A 14,593-nucleotide genomic window follows, 5' to 3' on the forward strand; every position below is an offset into this window, starting at 1 on the left:
GCAGAAGTGGCGAATCGCAACCTGCGCGTGTGCAGACGCACTGCTGCGGGTTGCGTTCTTTTCATGTTGCGAACGGGCCTCCGGAACGGATCCCGTTCGCAACCAGAGGTACCACTGTACATCTGTCAGGAGATTTTCATTATCCGTGTTGTTTTTAAGGTATTCTTTAAATGTTATCCATTCCTTATTGACTTTTTGAATTGTATTCCCTCTTATTCTCCCTGTTAATTTGGCAAGATGTAAATATTCAATCATTTTCGCTAACCAGTCTGTTTTTGTGGAGATAATGTTGCTTTTCCAATTCTTGGCTATTAAAACTCTCGCTGCTGTGGTTGCATACATGAATAAATTTCTGGAAGCTTTCTTGATTTCCATGGACATGATTCCAAGCAGGAAGGCTTCAGGTTTTTTTTTTGTAAAGGAGCACTTAAATATATTTTTGAGTTCATTATAAATAATGTCCTAAAACTCCCTTATCCTCCTACACTCCCACCACATGTGTATGAAGGTGCCTATCCCATTTTTACACCTTCAACATAGCTTCATAGGATTTCATGGATAACTGCTGGAATTTGTTAGTTAGTTGTTGTTTTTTCAAGGCAACAACTTTTAGAGCAATGTCTGTGTTGGCCAATGGGTCCTCACTGCAGCTTTCCTAGCTATTAATTTAGACAAGTCTTCATTCCTCAGCTCCACAATCGGGGTGGTGCATCCCATTTCACCACTTGAGGAAGTGCCGTTTTTGCCTGCTGCTGCTGCTTCTACCATCACCTACCTGCTCCTGTGACCGTTTGCCCTGCCTCATTTGCCAGTAGCAGAGAAGCGGCACTGCCATCGGTGCCAATTTTCAGAATGACTACACATATTTTGAGTGAGATCTCCAAAAGGGGGGCTTCTGCTGTCTGAAGCAGTAGCCTCATCCTCCCTAATGGCTGGGCTGGCTCTGCCTGTAATATAGGGATGTTAGTATCGACTAGTCTTACATGTCAAAATTGTTCGGTTGATGGTCTGGTTCACATGTCACGCCAGGCCCAATCTCTGGCTTAGTGCAAATATGTGGACACCTGGAAAGGAGCTCACTGCTGTTTTGCTTCTCCTGGGCCCTTTTTGTTGCTCATAAAACAGTGACTAAAACAGTATAAAATAATCAAGACTAGCAAAGGCAGTCTGATTAACAATTAGTATTTATTACTGAAACATGAAGCATTAAAATCAGCTTAATATGAGTGGTTATGCTTAAGTGAAAATGCATTTTTCTTGCAAAGATGGCATCACATGTAGTTCTGACTTCTGTAAGTCTACACCTTTTTGCAATGTGAGAATGGTTGCTCCATGGAATATGTGCCATTTATGAGGAGAAAGAATAATCCTGATTTTAAGGAACTTAAAAGTATGCTGCAAACATGCATAAAGCATTTTGTTTCATTTGATGTGTTTTTTTAAAAGGATAGGAAACAGCTGGTGTGAAAACCAGGACTTTGATGTACGCTTTTAGTGTGGGGAATTATGAAATTGAGAAACGTCATTAAAAGATGGGTACATTCAATGCAGACGAAGCTTAAGGTGTAAATGAACCTCTCTCTTTTATTGTGTCAAGTTTCTATTCATTTGTGTTTGGTCTTTATTCTTTTCTGCTGTTGAAGTGATGCGACTGCTTTAGAACTTGGAGGCCCTTGAATTTATTCCCTGCATGAGGCCAGCAGAAAGCTAGATATAATTTGAAGAATAAAAGTCCAGTAAGATGAGCTTTTGTTAGTAGCAAATGTATTGATGCATAGTGAGAGCGAGGGGGGGGGGGAGAGACACTCTTTAGTCTAAAACTGTGTAGGATTGTTATGAGAAGAACACTTTTGGAAGTAAAGATAATGGCAATAAAACACATGCACATATTTGTGAAGTTGCTACTAGTAAAAATGTGTATTGCAGATGAAACATAACCTGCAGATTTTGGAATTATTAGTTAACACATTCAGGTTGCAACCTTATGAACAGGGAGACTTGGGGATGGCAATATGCAAAATTCATCATGCGAAAGGCTGGGCTGGATGAATCCCAAGCCAGAATTAAGATTGCCGGAAGAAATATCAACAACTTCAGATATGCAGATGACACAACCTTGATGGCAGAGAGTGAGGAGGAATTAAAGAACCTTTTAATGAGGGTGAAAGAGGAGGGCGCAAAATATGGTTTGAAGCTCAACATCAAAAAAATGAAGATCATGGCCACTGGACCCATCACCTCCTGGCAAATAGAAGGGGAAGAAATGGAGGCAGTGAGAGATTTTACTTTCTTGGGATCCATGATCACTGCAAATGGTGACAGCAGTCACAAAATTAAAAGACGCCTGCTTCTTGGAAGAAAAACAAAGACAAACCTAGACAGCATCTTAAAAAGCAGAGATATCACCTTGCCAACAAAGGTCCATATAGTTAAAGCTATGGTTTTCCCAGTAGTGATGTATGGAAGTGAGAGCTGGACCATAAAGAAGGCTGATCGTCAAAGAATTGATGCTTTTGAATTATGGTGCTGGAGGAGACTCTTGAGAGTCCCATGGACTGCAAGAAGATCAAACCTCTCCATTCTTAAGGAAATCAGCCCTGAGTGCTCACTGGAAGGACAGATCGTGAAGCTGAGGCTCCAATACTTTGGCCACCTCATGAGAAGAGTAGACTCCCCGGAAAAGACCCTGATGTTGGGAAAGATGGAGGGCACAAGGAGAAGGGGACGATAGAGGACAAGATGGTTGGACAGTTTTCTCGAAGCTACGAACATGAGTTTGACCAAGCTGTGGGAGGCAGTGGAAAACAGGAGTGCCTTGCGTTCTCTGGTCCATGGGGTCACGAAGAGTTGGACACAACTAAACGATTAAACAACAACAACAACAACAACAACAACAACAACAACAACAACAACAACAACAACATTGCATGGTTGCACCCAGCCAGTTTATACTGTGTTTGTAACTTAAGCTGCCAGATAATTTGCCCCTTTCCCTGCCACATATATATCCAGGCCTGTGTTGAGAGATGGACAGTCTCTACCCAGTCTCTGAAAATCCCCAAGTTCACTTGGTTTCCAGCCTTGGTCTTCCATTAAAGTTCGTCAAGGGTTTATCTAAAATAAATCTTAACTAAAATAATCAGCACTCAAAGGCAGCAACATTAATATTTTAATATTTGTGTTGAACTAGGGTGACTAAATTATTCAAAAACAATGTAGATCTGTATTTCTTATCCTTTTGTGAAAGAGGTTCCCACATGATCAAGAATTTCCATGTGTAATTGATCCAACTCCTCTGCAAATCTAATACAGGTGGATTGGTAAGGATTTGTGTAACCCTTGTTTTTCTTATAAAGTCAAACCTGGGAACTCAAACGTAATTCGTTCTGGAAGACCGATCGACTTCCAAAATGTTTGAGTTCTGAGGTGAGGCTTCCGATTGACTGACAGCTAGGTGTTTTCATAGCGGAAGCTGCGTTGGACGTTCGAGTTCCGAGGAACATTCTAAAACCGAAACACTTACTTCTGGGTTTTTGGCGTTTGGGAACTGAAACATTCAGCAATGGAGTCATTCGAGTTCCGAGGTTTGACTGCATTCTTTCTATTGAAAGATAAAAAGTAAAGTGTATATAATTGTAAGTGCACAGAGTAAAAGAATGGGGGGGGGGGGAGATAGCCCTTGTAAGGTTACAGCCCAGATGCCATTCCCTCACATTTATTTCTTTTAAAGAAAAATTCTGAAAATAGCTCTTTGAAAATAGAATGAAAATACAAGCTTGACCTAAAGTCAGTGGAAGTTTCCAACCATCTACTGAAGAATAAGTGAGACTTATTACTTTGGTTTTTGACTGGTGGAGTCTTAAGGGCCAATGACTCCTCATGGGTCTGCAAAATCACAATGCAGCTAAATAAGGATTTGCTTAACTGATGGACATGACATTTCTTCATCTATTTCTGCTAATCTATTTCTGAATAGATAACTCTTTCTTAATTCTCCTGGCTCTTAAAGCCAAGTCAAAGGCAGTGTTAGAAACTCAGATATATAACCTAGTCACCAAATGGCTCCTTAAACCTGGGTTACGATTGCCACAATGGAATGTCTAGGTGCCTTTTTTGCAATTAAATTCATTATTATTATTAATATTATACTGCTTTTTATTTTGAAGGGGAAAAATCTGAAAGCGGTTTGCAGCACATTAAAACATCAAGTAAGACAATCCAGAAGAAAACAAATTCAGGTTTCAAGAAAAATATTTTAGATCCTGCTCTTAGTGTCATTTTGCTTTCCCAATATTTATTTACCTACTTAATTTATATAGCTGCCCCATAGGAAGCCAGTGTGCTGTAGTGGTTAGGGTGTCAGACTAGGACCTGGGAGATAACGGTTCAAATCCCTTTGGATGATGATATTGAGGTGACACTCATCAAATTATAGCAAACTGGGGGGGGGGGTGGATAGCCAATGCCAGTGAAGACAGAATCAGGAAAACCTTAATAGATTGGAGAACTAGGCCCAAACTAACAAAATGCATTTCAACATTGACAAATTTAAGGTTCTGTACTTAGGCAGGCAGGAAGAACCAGATGCACAAATATAAGATGGGGGACATCTGGCTTGCCAGTGGTAGGTGTGAAAGGGAGCTAAGATCACAAGCTTAACATGAGTCAGTAGTGTGATGCAGCAACAAAAAAACAGCTAATGCTATTCTAGGCTGCATCAGCAGAAGTATAGTGTCCAGATCAAGGAAAGTAATAGTACCATTCTATTCTGCTTTGGTCAGACCACATCTGGAGTACTGTGTCCAGTTCTGAGCACCTCCATTTAAGATGCATGTTGACAAGTTGGAATGTGTGCAGAGGAAGGCGACCAAGATGATCAAGGGTCTGGAAACCAAGTCTTATGAGAAACGATTTGAGGGAACTGGGTATGCTTAGCCTGGGAAAGAGGAAGTAGCCATCTTTGAATATCTAATAGGCTCTCGCAAGCTTGTTTTCTCCTGCTCCAGAGGGCAGGATCCAAACCAGTGGACTCAACTTACAAGAAAGGAGATTTAGACTAAACTTTCTGAGTGCAAGAGCTGTTCAACAGTGCATCAGACTCCTATGAGAGGAGGTGGACTCTTCCCCCCCTGGGGGTTTTTAAGAAGAGGTTGGATGGCCATTTGTCTTGGTTTTTTTTTAATAAATCATATTTATTAAAGTTTCCAAAATATAGAAAGTAAAAATAAAACATAAGTAAAATACATTCAAAACCTTATTTTCATTACCCACTTTCTGGGACTCCCCCCTCCCCCATCCCTACCATATTCCCCTTTCATAACGTTGATTCTACAAGCTCTCACTCCCAATTTAGAACTTAATTTGTTTAACCCCATATTCAAAATTGAATTTATACAGTCGTCGTCATTGCCTTGAATAAAAATCAAAAATTCTCTCCCCAGGGTCCACCCCATTTTCCTTCCACGAATTCCCTTTTTTTTTAATAGAAACGCCCCAACAAAGTATAAAAAGCTATATAAAGATAAAAAAGATAAGAAGTATATATATAAAAAAAAGTTCAGAAAATAGTTACACAGCCTTTGGATTCTAAATCTCCCCCCCCCCCTCTTCCCCGGTTTAGATTCCCCATGTCCATCAGTCTGTCTGTTGTCTGCCTGGAAATCTTGGATCCATAATCAGATTTTCCCTCAATTCCTTGCCAGTTTTTTTTTAAAGTTATTTTATAATATTTAATTTCAAATTTCCAGTCCAAATTTAAAGCTCCCCCGTTGATCTTTCCGTGTTGTAGTCCAATTTCTTGTCTTGTTCCGCTGCTAAAACGTTCTAATTCAGAAACTTAGTAACTCTGCAGGGGTTGTTGTTGTTCAGGAACAAAAACTTACGTTCAGTCCCTTCCTTTCTTCAATAGAAAAATTCTATTGTCTCCTTTAATGTAAACACCCCTGTAGACAAAATACTGTTTCAGTTTTGCAGCTTTCCCAAGAGATAACAAGTCCTGTAGAATTCCAAGAGTATTTTTCCACTTACGGCCATCTTTGTAATGTCCCGAAACCCCTCTAGGGGGATTGTAATAACTTTGTTTCCTCTGGTCCAAGAGTCCGATTGTTGTTCCATATTTTCGCCATTTTATATCCAAATCGTAGCAAATTGTAACGAAATTAACTAGCAAAGCCCTCGTAACAAAGTCCTCTTTAAATTTTCCGACTTTGACAGCTACTTTGACAGATGTCAAAGCCTCCGTCTCTTTTCACCAGGCTCTCTCGCGAATCGTCCCGGTTCCCGGGGGGGGGGTGGTTTACATTTTCCTTCTCCCTCCACTCTTCTCCTCCAGCACAGTTCTTGTAGTTTTCCATCGTGGAATTCTCAATTTTTGTCCGAAATAGACTTCTTTCTGGACCTTGGTTACTCAGTCCTTGTTTTAACATGTTTACAGTAGGGAGGGGGACTGACTTCCTTTTTGGATCCCCCCCCCGCTCGTGCCAAATCCGAAAAAAAGTTCTTTTTTTCTCCTTTTAAACCCAGTTTCCAAATTACTCACGGGTTGTTGTTAAAAGTCCGAATTTTCAATGGAAGAAGTCAGCGCTCTCCGCCGGATGGCATGCGGCTTCGCTCGGCAGGGAAAGCAGAGGACTCAAAGCACCACGCCACTCCCCGGCACCCGATCCGTAGCCTTTAAAAAGGCTCCTTCACGAGTCGGGAGGGCGCTAACGGTGCCAGCCGAGTCACCCATGTCCACGGCCTCCGTGGCCGTGGTTTTTAAGGGTCCCTGCGTCGCCGGCGCGGTAGGACCCAGCCCCTGCCGAGCAGGCTCCCTCCGGAGCTCGGAGGGAGTCCGCCATTCGGCGATGGCGCCAACCCGGAAGTCCGGATGGCCATTTGTCTTGAATGCTTTAGTTGAGGCTCCTGAATTGCAGGGGATTGGATTAGATGACCCTAGAAGTCACTTCTAACTCTGCAATTCTGTGATTCTAGTTTATAACCTAATAACTCTGTTTTTCTAGGTAAATTAGTTCATAGTGCACTTCCCTTTGAGCAGTCTCTTTCACTGGATCTTACTAGGCTTTGCAGGATATATGCTCTTGGATCAAAAGCAGAGCTCTTTTGAGGGCCTTGGCAAATAACCCTTGCAGCTGAGTTGTTAGATTGTTTAGATGTAAGGTGTTGCTGGCATAATGTTGATGGAACTGAATGCACAGTTGTAAACTAGACCAGCTTCCCCCAACCTGGTGTCCTCTAGAAGTTTTTTGAACCCCCTTCAGCCCCAGCCGGAATGGCCAATGATCAGGGATTGTGGGAATTGATACCCAAAACATCTGGAGAGCAGCTGACTAGGGAAGACTGAGTTAGACATGTATATTGTTCAGCCTTATTGATGGCAATAATTCAATCACTTAAAGATTCTGGTGTCATTGGATTTGTTATGAGGATTAGTGAGGGCATTAATTCCCCATTAATTAAAGCTGTGGGGAAGAGCCTAAATTCTCTCTCTTTAAAATGGCCAGGCTTTAATTAACCTTGTGAAGTAGTTTCATACGACAAAGTTGAGGCACTGTGAACAAATGTCATCATATGCACTTCTTCCTCCTTCTCCCCCTCACACCTGGCAATTTTATTTTATTGTTGATGCTAGGGAATAACTGAACTGACCATAATTCGTTGTATCATTTAATTATCCTTCCCCACTGCCAGCCTCTTACAAGTTGTACATACATTGGCCTCAGTTCCTTAATCTACTGAAGCTCTTCCAAGGTGTACATTTACATGCCTACCCCCCAAGAAATCCATGATGCTGCAAACCACCTAGACTGCATGTGCATAGTTACATTGGCTGCAATACTGCTGCAGAGCCTGAGTAGAGTGCCTTCCCGGGAAACTCCACAGGCAAGTCCATCACATTTTCTTTAAAAAAGCAGCAACCAAAAACCTTCCTTCCCCTATCCGTGTGCTGTCGATGGCATTTAGATGGTGAAATCTCCTTCCTTGATGATCATCGGCACCTTCCACGCAGCAACTCCGCAGAGAATATCCTTCCTTGAGGGATTTCTTTGTTTTTCTGCTTATAATTTCCCCCTTTCTTCGCTGTAGTACAGCCGCACCATTTCAGCTTGCTAGTGCAGAAAGATGTTGTGAATTCAGTTGCTGAGAAGGAGGCTTGCCTGCCTGCAAAACACTAATGCTCCTAGAGGCATGCTAAAGAGTCGTAGGTGAATCTAACCCGATCCTTTCTACAACAAAACGGTAAGGCTGTGTTTGTTTTTAAATAAGAGATGAATTGAATTCCTGTCGTCTTGCTAAACCCGAGCCCCTCGTTTATCTCATGCTTGCAACTTGAGCAGGATTCATTCTGGATGCATGCTGGGCTTCCTATTTTCTTTTAAATCCTTTAAACGCAGACTGGTGGTAAATGTTGCAGCTATCTCAGAATCACTCATGAGACTATACACTCTCCTGAGATGCTTGGGAGGGGATGGAAATTTTCACCTTTCTCTGTGGGGAAATAGGTGGGGAAGGTTTTAAGAGCTGTGCTTCTTTCTTGCTACAGCCCTTTCTCTCTCCTAGGCTGTTTTATTAAGAGTATAAAGAGGATGCTATGCACAATTTTACTCGTATATGCTTGGCTGAGTGCCCTCCGGGATGAGTGGATGAAGGACGTGACCAATCACTTTTCCATCACTGCAAACAAGTCTGTGTCATGCTGGACCTAGACGGAATAAATGGCTTCTGTAAATTAGAGGCTTTCCTCAATGTGGAAGGGAAGGAAGGCGTGTACTTTGCTGAAATGAACCTTTAAGGAAATACCAAAACAGTATGACTGAGGTCAGCAGATTTTTTGGGGGTGGGCACGGTACCTGTGTGTTGGCTCTGTATCAATGTTCTAAGATATTTTAAACGGCTGGATGACAGCACTGGCAGCAGTTTTTGATCTGTGGAATAATTTAGCATGTAGGAAAGCTTGAGCAGGAGCATGCTACTACGTTAAAAGAGAAACATTTTAAAACCCAGCAATGATCAGTATAAAACAGTCAGCATGCAAAGCACGCATGAACACAGTAATAGACTAGCAAATGTGTAACAGCATGAGATGAGCCATGAACTTCATTTTATCTGATCTGTGGTGGACCTGCCTCTCATATCGTTCTCCCATATCCATGCTAGAGTTGATTCCATTGAGTAAATTAGAGGAGCTCTGCTGGCGTTGAGATATATTAAAGGAACCACAGATTTAAATTCATTATTTTTTCATTGAAATGTCAAACTGAGTTTGGTCTCTTTTGACACGAAGAACACTTTCTAAATATGTGATATATTAGGAGGTGATGGGTACTGCTACCTGTAGGAGCAGGGTGATGAATTTAGAGCCATATATAAGAATGTAGCAACGTATTAATGCCTACTTGCTCCATAGATGTCTAGCAGATATATATCTCTTGATTCTCCTTGCACCTTGGTATTAGCTAGTAGAAACTCCTATTGAAATCAGTAAGACTTTCTCCCAAGGAATATATAGGATCATAGATAATAAATATATCTGTAGGAGCTTTTCTCATAGAAGAGGAAATTCAGACCTGAGTGAAATGTATTGCAAATGTGTTTTTTCCTTAAATGTGAGTGACAGGGAGCTGCCTTATTTCAACATACTTAAGCCACAAATTTACATTTTGATAGGAATGGAACCTCTGTTTTCACTTTGGACAGGAAGGCTAATCTCATGAATTTGTGGCAGAATAATTACTTCTGCTATATCTGGGTTCTGAGTGATAATTTTATTTGCTTATGGTACAAGATGTCTGTGCATGCATAACATCTACACTTCAAGTTTCCTTAAGATTGCAGCCGACACTATTTGCATTTACTTTCATTCATTTAAATGTGGCTTTTGGATGTTTTAACACCTGCCTTTTTATAATCAGTATTTTAAAAACTGAAAGTACTTGTAGAATGGTGGATATTGCATCTTGGCTATAGAGATGGATAGATGAATCTTCAAGGTTTTCTTGGTTTCCTGAATTATCATGGCCGATCTTAATACGCACTTGCAGGGAATTAAAACAGAATTTCATTTGCCTGAAACATTATTGATAAATGACAGTCCTGTGAATACTGATCATGCACGAAGAAAAGGTGGAACTTGATATTGCTATCCCCACCAAAAGTTCCCACACTTATTTAACGGAAATATTCTATTGGAGGGGCAGTCCTGAATGCTCATCACAAGTTTTCTATAGGCTGTCTAGATGTGTTGTCTTATGCAGTTATAAAAGAGCTATTGGGCTCTGATTGCTGCTAGGGTGATGGGCTTTGGTTTGTAAAACCAGGTTCAGATCCTGTTTCAGCCACAAAACCCATGGGTTGGTCATAGGCAAATCAATGGCATGTTGCAGAAATATACCTAAGTTGAGATTTAGGTAACAGGGCATGTGCTGTGTGATCATGCATGCTGTGATTTCAGAGTCTAAGTACTCAAAGGAGATTTAGAAGCATCTGTGTTTAGTTTTGCCCAGGAGAGTCAGGATGAATTCATGCGCAATGGGAAACAGTGCGTGCAACCTCAAGACCTCATCCCTGCAGTTTTATCATAGGTATGCACCAGCGTGGGGTCCTTCGCCAGCAGCCTAACCTACCTGGTAAGACTAAGATGTCAATTTGAGCTCCTGAAGGCAGAATAGGATACAAATGGAAATTTAAATTCTTCCATGTTGTCAAAAGGAAACACTGAACATAAATTTGGTGTATCTCATCTGGGCCATAGCAACATTAAAAAACAAAACAACTATTATCTGGCTCTCGGTCAAGCTGCAGTTCTTCAGGTCCCTCCAATCTTTATTCTGTTGAAATCAAGACCCTCAAGACAACTCTCTTATCCAGCTAGGAGGAGATGGTTAAAGGAAGTGAATGACATTATTAATTCTTTTAGAAAAGAGATGGTTGACCTGTTTCAATTGCACTGAAGGACAACATGGGGAATGTGCACCATTGCAGATTCCATAAAGGCTGGAAGTATTCAGTTTGTTAATGAGAACTGGATTTCTTACAACTACCTGGAGACTGTGTTTATTGGATAAATTTGTAACCTATGCAATACAAGTTCTTTTGACTTGAAAAGCAGTATTTATTTTCACCTTCCTTGACATTTGGAAATGAGACCTATCAACAAAGGGTGTTTGTATATTTATTGTGTAGATTTCCAAGCATTGGTTTCCACCAATGTTTTCAAGCAGGAATAACCAGTAATTTAATGGGTTTTTTAAAAAATGAAGTGCATAGAATTGTGCTTGAAAGCAGGTTCAGTAGTTCCTTCCATTCCATGAGAAAGTAATGGTTTTCTTAGACCTCCTGTAGTCCAGAAAATTGATAGTGCATTGAAAAGATTTTTTTTATTGTTCTGCACTACAAATACTCATGCTACTCAACCTGTGTTTGACTGAAGTATAGCAACAGTGATTCATGGCATGTCAGTGGATTCCAACTCTCACAGGTAGCAGATTACCGCTTTCAAAAAGAACCTTTTTGCTGAGTGCCAGCTGGCACTGCAGTTTCTGCATGGTGTGTAGCTCTCAACACACTTTGCCCTTTGTTAACCAATTGCGATGTGTGAGTAGTTTCGTCATCCTGGTTCTAGGTCAACAGAGCATGCACATGCGCGTGCACATACACAACACACACACACTCCTGCTGTTACATATATATGTAACTCCTGCAATTAAAGGGGGGGAGGCTCTTACTGAACATGGTGAGCATATATTCATTTTCAGGTCACACTTTTAAAGTGCATATTCTATCATACTGTTCAAAATTAAATATAAGTATCTTGTTGACTAATTCTTGGATAGTTTTTCTTAACCTACATTACAAAGAAATTAAACTAATTATCTGGTTCTCATTTAACATACCAAAGTTCCTTCTAAACAATAGTATTTCTGTTGCTTTTTAATTGCAATATACCCTCAGAACCAGCTGTTCCAAACAGTGGCGTAGCGTGGGTTGTCAGCACCCGGGGCAAGGCAAGTAATTTGCGCCCCCTAACCCGTGGATTTTAGCACTCGAGTCTCTTCCGCCCCCCCCCCGATGTTGCGCCCGGTGCGGCCGGCCCCCCCCGCACCCCCCACACTACGCCACTGGTTCCAAACATTCATTGCATTAAAATCAGAATGAAGATTTGCCTGTGGACTTCATATTAGAAATGTACCCTATTGTGATGTGCTACATGACAGAAACCTGAGCTACTGCAGTTCCTTTGAGAAAACATAGCCAGAATCAGCTGACATCGTTCTATGTTCTATGATTGTGCAAGAGTTAAGAAAAATAACAGTCTCTTAAAACTTAGATGCTTTTGCTCAAATATTTAAACATATGGATGATCCAAGTGTTGCGCTCTTTCCTAGGAATATGAAGTAGTTTTCCAGCTGCTTGCTTCCAATTCCAAAAATTCACAAACTATGATTCTCCAAGTATTTAGATGGATCTCCTCTGTCATTCTCTCCCCACCCATTTCCCATTAGGAAGCTCTCTTCATAGTTGCTTTTTGCAATATGCTTCTCTCAGGAATATCTAAGCATTTATACTCCTCTGGCATTGATCATGCCTACAAAATATAAACATAATGCTGACCTGTTTAAAGAAGAATGAGGATTGCCAATAGTACTTCAAATGACACCCTTATATTGAAAGTACTGTGTAAATGATCAATTCTTTAAAGTGTGTTGTGCCAACATGTTGTACCTGGGAGTTTCTAGCTACTTGGCAGCTCATATTTAGGTGAAAGAATTCAGAACTTTGCACATTAGGTTTTCAGCACAGCTGTTCTGACTAGTTGTGGTCATTCATCTGCTACCATGGTAGAATATTACAGCTCCTAGATAGGATGCAGTTCTACCCAACAATATAAAACCCCAATAGTTTTTGAGCAGCTGGGCAGACAGCTGCCTTTCTTACAGCAGATGCAATACCCAGTTGATGCAAAACCCGGATTCTTGCTGTGGGGAACACACACACACACACACACACACACACACACACACTGTTTAACAAATGAATGAGCTTGATATCTTGCAAGATGATGTATGAGTTGAGCTGTGAACTTGTGCTGGCTGCAACTCAAGATACTCGACCTCTGAAGCAAATTTAGGTGCTGCTGCTGTCATCCTTCTGCTAATTCTCTGCTCATAATACTGATGTGTCATCACGAAGTGTGAGGTAGCACTGCCACGAAGCCCCATTCCAAGCACTTCCTCTCTTTTTAGATATAGGCACCAACCATTTTCACAGGGTTTCCATTCCTAGCCCCCGAATGTGCCAGTGGAGTGTGCATAAACATTCCTCACCCTGTTCCACCCTATTCCACCCCCATTCTACCCTGCCCCCATTTTGCCTCCCATTCTGCCCCTGTTCTTTCCTCTTCCGGGTCCAAAAGGACTTGTGCATCGGTGATTTGGACGTGCCTGAAATGGTTGCTGCCTGCATATAAACTACCTACCCTGGCTGGCAGTGACTCCCTGAGCTCTCTGGCAGTGGTCTTTTCCAATATGGCTACCTTAATTGTTATAATGGAAATGGCAGGGAAGAACTTGGGACCTTCTACATGTAAAGCATTTGCTCTGCATAGAGCATCAGCATCTCCACATGTTGACACAGCGAACTGCTTCATGTTGTTTTGCTACTCGATAGATGTTTCCTGTGAAAGGGATTATTGTCTCAGTAAATCAGTCAAGTGTGCCTTGTAGGAAACTTATCCTAAACAACAAGTGAGAAGAAGGCTTCGCTGGATTGCAGACACAGCAGAACTGCTCCAGATGGGGACAGAACGTGCACTACTTCTGCTTAGTTCTCCCTTACAGTTATCAGTCTTTCTCTGATCGGTGCTCATTTCTTGCTTTGTATGATGGTGCCTGTCTATAACAGCTGGCTTTGAAAGTCTGTTTAGTGTGACATTGAAGCTGTTGTTGCTGCTGTGCCCTGTGAGCTCTAGGAGTGGTCTCTGTTCTGAGCAGGATAAAAGGCACAAGTTCCTCACTTTATTTTATTTAAAATAATTTCTTAACAGTTCTTCATCAAAAGTTTCCAGGGCGTATTAATTATGAGACTTGTGCCACCTGCATTTTGTTCATTTCTGTGCTTGTATACCAAGAAGCCAGCCAAGCTCTTGCAGTGCAGGAGAGGATGCTTGGGTGTCTAAGGCTTTTTCTATCTCGCCGTTACAAAGTGAAACCAGAAGCCAGGACCATCAGCCATGTCAGCAGGGAAATCCTCAAGATCATTCAGGAATCCATTGGTTTCTTTAAGCCTTATGGGGCAGGCACGCTTAATGGGCCCACCATCCCTGTAGAGAGAGAAAGAGAGAGATCTGCTTCCAGGCCTAACCTCACCAAGAAGAGATCTGACCACGACAACAGGGATTACTGATGATATTCCCATTTTCAGACCACCAACTTCTTGAATGGTCAGAAATACCAGGTATTAGCAAGTGGCATTTTGATGGCCTCATAGTGGTCATGTGGTAAGGAAGTCCTGAATTGCCTCTTTCTAAGATGCACCTGAAGTGAATATTGAAGCCCCCAATACCAACATCCTGGGTTGTCCAGCAAACACCACAGTC

At 41.5% G+C, this 14,593-nt stretch overlaps 1 protein-coding gene across 4 annotated transcripts in view; it reads left to right on the forward strand.

The window, feature by feature from the left end:
• Positions 1–14,593, forward strand: part of CDK14 (cyclin dependent kinase 14) — a 228,510-nt gene that overhangs the window by 49,923 nt on the left and 163,994 nt on the right. The window contains exon 1 of one of the 4 annotated variants that reach the window (XM_028750587.2): positions 7,848–8,238. The exons of the other annotated variants lie outside the window; for them this stretch is intronic. The gene's annotated coding sequence lies outside the window, so the exon portion shown is untranslated. Of the gene's footprint in view, positions 1–7,847; positions 8,239–14,593 lie in introns of those variants that run through there. 4 annotated transcript variants of the gene reach the window in all.

This window comes from Podarcis muralis, chromosome 12 (assembly GCF_964188315.1).
Source record: "Podarcis muralis chromosome 12, rPodMur119.hap1.1, whole genome shotgun sequence".
Lineage (NCBI taxonomy): Eukaryota > Metazoa > Chordata > Lepidosauria > Squamata > Lacertidae > Podarcis > Podarcis muralis.